The sequence below is a fragment of the Gambusia affinis genome, linkage group LG18, assembly GCF_019740435.1.
Source record: "Gambusia affinis linkage group LG18, SWU_Gaff_1.0, whole genome shotgun sequence".
NCBI lineage: Eukaryota > Metazoa > Chordata > Actinopteri > Cyprinodontiformes > Poeciliidae > Gambusia > Gambusia affinis.
This window is the reverse complement of record NC_057885.1, coordinates 24816139-24825320: the sequence shown is the minus strand read 5'-3', so window position 1 is coordinate 24825320 and position 9182 is coordinate 24816139.

The window sequence follows — 9182 nt, the reverse complement described above, 5'->3', positions numbered from 1 at the left end:
CTGTTATTTTCATCTTTAAACATTTTCCCGGTTCTATTTTCTAGCAGGTTTCTGGATGGTGGCGCGGAGGGAGGGAGTCACATGACAACGTAGTGATGTCATCAGAACAAACTGAGTGTTTTCTATTCAATTGATTATTGTTTATTTATTTATTGTTTTTCTATTATTATTTTCTATACAAGAGTTTATTTGTGTTAGAAGTAATTGCTTAGTTTTGTTGCTTGTTTGGACTTTCTGTGGGCGGAGCCTGTGGCTTTAAACTGGTTTCTGGGTTGATGTTGCTTCATCTGCTCTGAACTGGTCCCAGGTCAGAGAACTGGAGCTGAACTGGTCCCAGGTCAGAGACCTGGAGCTGAACTGGTTCAGCAGATCATCATCACTTTTTGTTGGAAACCAGCTGAAATTCAGAAGATGAGAAAATATTTTTTAATTCACTCATAACTCAAAAATTAAATGTAATTTTAATTTTACATTAAAAAATCGTGCTGAATCCTTATGAGTCAGCAGATTTCAGATCATCTGGGTTTCAAGCAATTTGTTGGGTGAAATGTGAGCTGCATTGTCGCGTGGTATCACTACGCAAATTGAGGCGAGACATGAATTATAATTCATGTTCATCATCAAATCTAATCTGTTTGTCAATAATTATAATATAGTTAAAATAATCTGACCTTTGCCCTCTGGATTCAGGTTTATTTCTGCTCAGTTTGTTGAAACTCTTCTGTTGTATCAAAATAAAATAGTAATTTTATGAAAACTACCATGAAAATTTTAATTACCGTAATGATCTGAACTTTTTTCTCCACTTTAATGCATTTTGATGATAAAATTATGTGTTTATTCTGGTTTTATTCTCATAATTAAATGAAATCACAGAAAGGCTGATTAAATTTATAAAGTCTGAGGAAAACAACACTTTTTAATTCCTCATGTGATCAATTGATTAATTGCTGATCTGGTATTTCTGTTTTCTGAATTAAAACAAAAATCATTTAATTTAAAAACTTCTACAGTTGAAAGTCACTGAAATGAATCAGAGTTCATCTGTTAGATGGAGCTCAGAGAAATTATTAACTACAGATTATTTACATAAATTCAGTAAAATCAATGCATATTAATATTTAGTTTGGATGTTTTAAACTTATTTAAAAGTTAAATTTCCACCAAACATGAGATTCAATTAAAACCAGCAGAATAAATTTTATTTTAGTTTCAAAACATTTCACAAGTTCTTCTGCTGTGAAACCACTGAAATGTTGATGTCCAGAAATGTTTATGATGTTAATCCTCTGAGTTCATCTTCCTGACATCATCTTCATCATCGTAGTCATCCTCCTCATGCTGACGGGCCGGCAGGGCTGCAGGAGGACAGACAGGGTGATCAGGGCCGGGCCAGCGGCATTATGGGTAACGCAGTTCACCTCACTCACTTGAGCTGAAGTAGTGTCTGTACTTATACACCAGGACAGTAGCAGCGGTCAGACTCACACTGAGCAGAACCAGCAGAACGATGACCCAGGCAGGAAACGGCTCTGGAAACACACAGGCGGACCAGTCAAAGTAACACAGCAGGACCACGACCAGGAGAGACTGCAAACATGGACCAGTCAAAGTAACACAACTAGAAGAAACTACAAACATGGACCAGTCAAAGTAACACAACTAGAAGAAACTACAAACACGGACCAGTCAAAGTAACACAACTAGAAGAAACTACAAACATGGACCAGTCAAAGTAACAAACATGGACCAGTCAAAGTAACACAACTAGAAGAAACTACAAACAGGGACCAGTCAAAGTAACACAACATGGACCAGTCAAAGTAACACAACATCACACTATCATCTATTTTACTGAACATGTTGAAATAAATCTGGGATACAAAATGTTTTCATCACATTGTTTTATAAAATAAAAATCTTTCTCAGATTAAATAACTTGGGGCGTCTAACTCTGAGGTACGTAAAATGGAGTTAAAGATAGAGATGTGTCGTTTGGAGCTTTGAGAGAAAAAGCTGCAGCATCAAGTTGAGATGTGCAAATTGGAATTGGAGGCAGCAGCGAAACGCGGCTCGGTGCGCTTTTCTGTTGATCAGGCCGGCTGTTCTGCAGTTTGATATTAACAAATGTATTCGATTGATTGGATGTGGATAAATATTTCATCTTGTTTGAACGTAAAGACACTGAGGTGGCCTAAGGAGGTTCGGCCGCTGCTTCTGCAGTGCGTATTTTGATCTACCCTTTGTCAACAGGCTTTTGAGCAGGTGAAAAGGCTCCTCTGTGCTGTATTGGCTGCACCACGTCTTAAACATCCTTTCCAACTTTACGTGGATGCCAGTCATGTGGGTGCTGGAGCTGTCCTGATCTGGGTATTGGCAGGCCGGTGAGTTATTTTTCTAAAACGTTCAATAAGCATCAGTTGAATTACTCTGTGATTGAGAAGGAAATATTTGCTTTGATCTTGGCTTTAAAACATTTCGATGTTTATCTAAGTGGTGGCGCTAACATCATGGCGTTTACAGATCATAATCCGCTGACGTTCCTGTCTTTACTGAAATGTCCAAATCAGCTTTTGATTCGCTGGTTGTTGTTCCTGCAGTCCTACAATCTGGATATTCATTACATTAAAGGAAAAGACAATATCATAGCTGATGCGTTATCTCGCGCTCCACTTTTGTAGCACGTTTGTTTTTTGTGCTTGTTTTTCTCCCTGTTCTTTCTCTTTTCCTTAAAGAGCTTCTGAATGCACCAGTTGCTGGTCTGGAGAGTGAACTGAGGAAAGAACCTGCACATGAAACATTAACTTAGCTAAGTATAACGTGGAAAAGAGCAACAAGTTAATGGTGGCTGGGTTTCCTTTACACCAGGGGGGTCAAACTCATTTTGGTTTAGGGGCCGCATACAGCTTAATCTGATGTCAAGGGGGCCACACAAGTAAACTCTGCAAGATTAAATAGAACTAATAAAAGTGGGCTTGTTGTTGATTTTTATATTACATGAATTTCACTTTTACAAAATATATTATGAAAAACCTCAGTTTTTAAGAAAAGTATGCAATTTCAACAATACTTTTACTCAGTTAAACATTTATTTAAGTGCATTATGCATAAGAACTGATCACTGTGATTGTACAATGTTGCAAAACATTTATTTACAGTTTTTAGAACTTAAAAACACGGTCCTGCAGGACATAATACATCAAAGAGATAAAAATGAATAAACGATTTAAAATCAATTTTCTACATCTGGGAATCAATTTGAACAAATTGTCTGGCTTCATGGGCAATGTTGGGTAGGTTAGTGATCACTGTCATCATTGCATTCACCGAGAAGGCTGTCAAACTGACGATGATAGAGAGCTCTGGCTCGGATGAAATTAACAGTTCGGACAACCACCTCCATGACGTGATCCATTTTAACGACTTGCAGCATAATGCCTCCTGATGCAAAATACAATGTCCAAAACTCACCCCCTTTATTTGCAGCTTGCACTTTCTCTCTGAACTTTGTCAGAACACCTGTCTTTTTCCCAATCATTGACGGCGCACCATCAGTAGCCAGGCTTACGGCGCGGGACCAGTCAGTCCACCCCGACTCTGTCCACCCCGACTCTGTCCACCCCGACTCTGTCCACCCCGACTCTGTCCACCCCGACTCTGTCCACCCCGACTCTGTCCACCCCGACTCTGTCCACCCCGACTCTGTCCACCCCGACTCTGTCCAGCGCTCCAACAACGGAGCGGAAAATTTCTTCAGCTGTTGTGGTGTCGGTCATGGGCACCAACTCGAGAAACTCCTCTGTGACAATCAACGTCTCTCAACTCCACGAACGAATATGGCCAGTTGACAGAATATCAGTAGCTACTCTCATCAATTACAACAGAAAATGAGAGAAATGACTCCGTTTTGCGTTTGAGTTGGTTGTCCAAATCTGCCGATAGAAATCCTGTCTGCAACGGTATTTCTAGTCAACAAAATATTGGCAAAAGCTTGTCGGGACACACAATTTCGGCAGCCTTTAGCATGCAGTTCTTGACGAACTGTCCCTCACAGTAAGGCTTTGATGCTAACGCTATTTGCTAGCAATTAGGTAACTGGCTTTCACCGCAGCATCACTGGCCTCTTGACTCCGGGTGAAAACAGATCGCTGTTTCCTCAGACCCGTCAACATTTCATTTATCTTCTGTTTTCTCAGTTCTCCTTGCAAGTGCTTGTATTTTTCGCCATGCTGAGTTTCATAGTGGCGCTGAATATTGTTTTCCTTAAGCACAGAAACCTGCTGCAGGCACACAGGTTTTCCATTCACCTCCGTGAACAAATAAGAAGAAGTCAATTTTCTTGAAAAATTCGACACTCTGTGTCTACTTTTCTCTTTTTTGACAGACATTTTGTTGATGAAGTTGGCAGGACCAAAGTAAAAAGCTGGTAAAGAAATAGAATCGAAGCCGTTTACAGGACCTGAAGCTCAGTGCTGCCATCTGCTGTTAGTTTCGATGCAGTGTTACATCATGTTGTCTGCTCTGAATAAAACACAGCGCCCCTCGTGGACAATATAAAAACTGCAGATTTTAAATTAAACGAAGTGCATGTTTTCTTCAATAATTGTTGAATAATGATAATGCATTTATCCACCGGGCCGGACTAAATCATTCAGTACGTTTGACACCCTTGCTTTACACGTTGTGGTGAATTTAGGTTGGAGCAGGGTTCCATATAGGAACCTGCTTTTTATGGGCGGGGGTGTGACAGTCCCTGCTGTGTGGTCCTGTGTGTGTGCTATGTGGCCGGTAAATTATTTGTCAATTAAGGTCCTCGATTGTGGAATCAGAACCAGGCGCAGACGACCCGCAGATCCAGGCCCACCCGAGATCAGGACACAGAGGTGGCGCCGGCAGGTCGGTTGACACGTTGTGGGAGCTGAGACCTGTGGGGGTCAACCGGCTCCATGACTGGTGAAGGACCAGGCTGAGGTAGCGCTGGATTGTCACGTCTTGGGCTGCTGCCCATTGGTCTCCTACACAATCGGTTGTTTTTAATAAATGCCTCTGAAGGGCTAAAAAAGTTTCTGGTTGCCGTGTCCCTCCTACTTTTTGTTGCGGCCATCCGAACCAGGCTGTAACACTACATTTGTGAACAAACATTTTCAGTGATGAAATTTAGAAAATCCAGACACAGATCCTCTCCCACTGATGATCATCTGTCAGCTGTGCTTCACATCTCCTCTTCAGACATTCAACCTGACGTTGATGCATTTGTTAAAACCAGGAGATCAGATTTCTCTCACTGAACAAGGAAAAAGAACACACCAAAGGAGGTGGTTAGACCATAAATGTAGGCATAATAAGGCACCAGATAGCAGTGATCTGACAATGTTATGATGTCTTTAAAATGATCAGAACCTTTACATAACCTTCCAACAGTATATAAAACTCAAATGTGTTTGAGAGTAATTGTGACAGAAAATGTTCACTAATATAATCAATCAATCAATCAATCAATCAATCAATCAAATCAAATTCTATTTGTATAGCACATTTCAGCAGCAAAGCATTTCAAAGTTCTTTACATCAAATCAAACACAAAAACACAAGGCAACATAAAATTAATAATCAAAACACAACATCAAGTCAGATTCTGTCAATAAATTTATAATTGATTACGTTTCAAATAAAAATCTAAACAAGTGGGTTTGTAGTTGAGATTTAAAGGAAGTCAGTGTTTCAGCTGTTTTACAGTTTTCTGGAAGTTTGTTCCAGATTTTTTGTGCATAGATGCTAAATGCCGCTTCTCCTCGTTTGGTTCTGGTTCTGGGGATGCAGAGCAGACCAGAACCAGAACCAGAACCTGAGAGTTCTGGAAGGTTGATACAACAGCAGCAGATCTTTAATGTATTGTGGTGCTAAACCATTCAGTGATTTATAAACTAACAACAGTATTTTAAAGTCTATTCTTTGAGCTACAGGGAGCCAGTGGAGAGACTTTAAAACTGGTGTTATGTGCTCTATCTTCCTGGTTTTAGTCAGAACTCCAGCAGCAGCATTCTGGATCAGCTGCAGCTGTTTGATTGATTTGTTGGACAGACCTGTGAAGACGCTGCTGCAATAATCAATACGACTGAAGATAAACGCATGGATGAGTTTCTCTAGATCTGGCTGAGACATTAGTCCTTTAATCCTGGAAATGTTCTTCAGGTGATAGAAGGCCGTCTTTGTAACTGTCTTTATGTGGCTCTGAAGGCTCAGGTCAGAGTCCATCACTACTCCCAGGTTTCAGGCTGATCACTGATTTTTAGTTGTAATAACTGAAGCTGTGCACCGACTCTAGATCTATAACTCTAGATCTGTGACTCTAGATTGTTCCTCTTTAGGTCCACAAATAATAACTTCAGTTTTGTTTTTGTTCAGCTGGAGAAAGGTTTGTCTCATCCACACATTTATCTGTTCTAAGCATCTGTTCAGTGATTGGATGGGATCAAAGGTCACCTGGTGACATCATAATGTAGAGCTGTGTGTCATCTGCATAGTTATGGTAGCTGATATTATTTCCTGTTATAACCTGAGCCAGTGGGAGCATATACCGTAATCCCCGGACTATAGAGGCACCTGATTATAAGCCGCACCCCCTACAGTTTTAAAGGAAACACATTTTGTACATACATAAGCCGCACTGGTGTATAAGCCGCATGTGCCTACATTGAAACATGAGATATTTACAAAGAAAGATGGTACACAGAAAGTGTTTTTAAAGTTTTAATAATATGCTGTAGCTTTTCTTTCTGAACAGCAGCAATATAGCAAAACAACACTAATTTAGGGCTGGTTTAAAAACATATAAACAAAAAAGTCCTTTGCGAAATATGTAATGATATTTTTGTGCACTGAAACCATGGAAGTCTTCTTCGCCACTGTCTGTTTCCTTCTTTAACTCTTTTAACTTGAAATGCCACTCTGATGTTCCATCCTGTGCTGGTGGAGCCTCCTGATGAGGGTCTGTTCAAGCTCATTTTATTCATGCAGCTCAAGCAGCGCATCAAAATGACAGTCTTCCAGTACTAGAAATTAAAGGCTGTCTCATTTTACCTTTTCTGCTCCAGCGCCCCTACTGGCCGTTAGAAGACAATTCATGGGCTCTAGCATCGTGTTTCTTTTTGAAAGTGGGGTCGTGTTGAGACAAACAAATTCACGGCTTGCAGCCAACTGGTACACTGAACAAACAGAAAAAGATCGGCAACCAACGCAATGTATATGAACCGGGCTAGCGGAGCTGCACCTTACAGACAGTAAACACACTGTAAGGACCTGTTTGATGAAAAATGCCCTGCACTGAAACAATATAAGTCACAAACATCTCGGATTCAAATGTGACCAGCAATCCAGAAAACAATAGTATTCTTCTGTAACATTTATGCACTGCTTTACATTTACATCTGTGAAAATCTCAAATTTAACGATATGTGCAATAAATGTTTGCCAAAGCTAAAAACAACAACTATGACGGACTATATGAGGTCAAACCTGTCAAAATAGAGGTAATTACAGCTCACTGATAGATGTATTGTTTTACAAATATTTGACTGTTTGGTGTTGATGCATGACAAATTGTTTGAATCTATTCTTTCCCATGAGATATTGTAATGCAATGTGCTAGTGAATAATTATGGTTTTCATGCCAACATAAAGTAAACTAGAAAATTTTGAAGAACATTTAACGCTGAAATATTGTGCCTGTAGTGCCCGGTTCCTGTTGGACCAGGGTTCTGATGCATTAGCATCAATGTCAGGCTGCTGAATAGTAGTCATTAGCTTGATGAGTGGCACAGAAACTCATGGGTTGTTTCATTCACCCTCTGTTAAAATGAGTCTATAAGCTGAAATTAGCCAGAGAATACTAATGTAAGCCTAAATACTTTCAACAGCATGTGGGGTATCAGTGGGTTTCATGTTCTCTATAATTTATTTACTCCATTGACAGTATATAAACATGGCTATTAAGTCAGAAGAACAAGGTAATAGATTATTTAAGCTAAAACAGTTTCTAATAAAGATGCTGGAAAAGGAAGAAGAAAGAAACAGTGGACCAGATGATGAAGGTATTGCACTGCTGCAGCAGGACAGCAGCTCCAGAACTAAAATGTTGAACATGGGAGCCGGAAAGAAGATTTGGACCAGAAACCTCAAAATTGTAATTAGTTACATTACTTTTAAAATCTGACCCTGATGGACGCTACAATTCACTGAGTAAACAAGGTAACTTGTAACTGCAGCACAAACAGTTACATTTTTAGTGCTGCTCTGACACACTGCATACATGAAGAGCCGCACTGGTGTTATAAGCTTCCTGTGCCTCAAATTGAAACATGAGATATTTACAAAGAAAGATGGTACACAGAAAGTGTTTTAAAGTTTTAATAATATGCTGTAGTTCTTTCTGAACAGCAGCAATATAGCAAAACAACACTAACAGGAAGCTGGTTTAAATAACTGTTAGCCTGTTAACTGTTAGTCATGTTAACTGTTAGCCTGCTAGCTTTACTGAAACCATGGAAGTCTTCTTCCTCACTGTTAGCCTGTTTCCTTCTTTAACTCTGTTAACTTGAAAGCTGCATCATATGTATTTCTTCTTGCATTCTCCATGATGAGGGTCTGTTAACTGTTAGCATGTTAACTTTCAGCCTGTTACATTAGTCTTCCTCTACAGATATATTAGCTGTCTAACTGTTAGCCTGCTAGCTTTACTAACCACAGAGCTGTTAGCCTGTTAACTGTTAGCCTGTTAACTGTTAGCCTGTTAACTGTTAGCCTGCTAGCATTAATTACCGCAGAGCTGTTAGCATGTTAACTGTTAGCCTGCTAGTTTTACCTCTGCTGCTTCTGATTGGCTGCAGCTGGTTAATGAAGGTTTTCAGTTCTTTAATTTCCTTTTCTCCATCTTTTCCTTCTTCAGCTGAAATAAACAGAAGAACCAGCAGAACTCATCAGAGTAACTTTATTAAATCATTAAAACAAAACATGCAAATAAAAGTTAAACTGCAGCTCTGTTAAAATGACAAAAACAATATTCAAAAATTGTTTGAAGACCTGTACACTGATTTAATGAATCAAAGGTAATAATTCATGTTCTTGTCTCCTGATGAAGGTTGAAGCAAACTTTATTTTAAAAGAACATTCTGACCTTTGACATA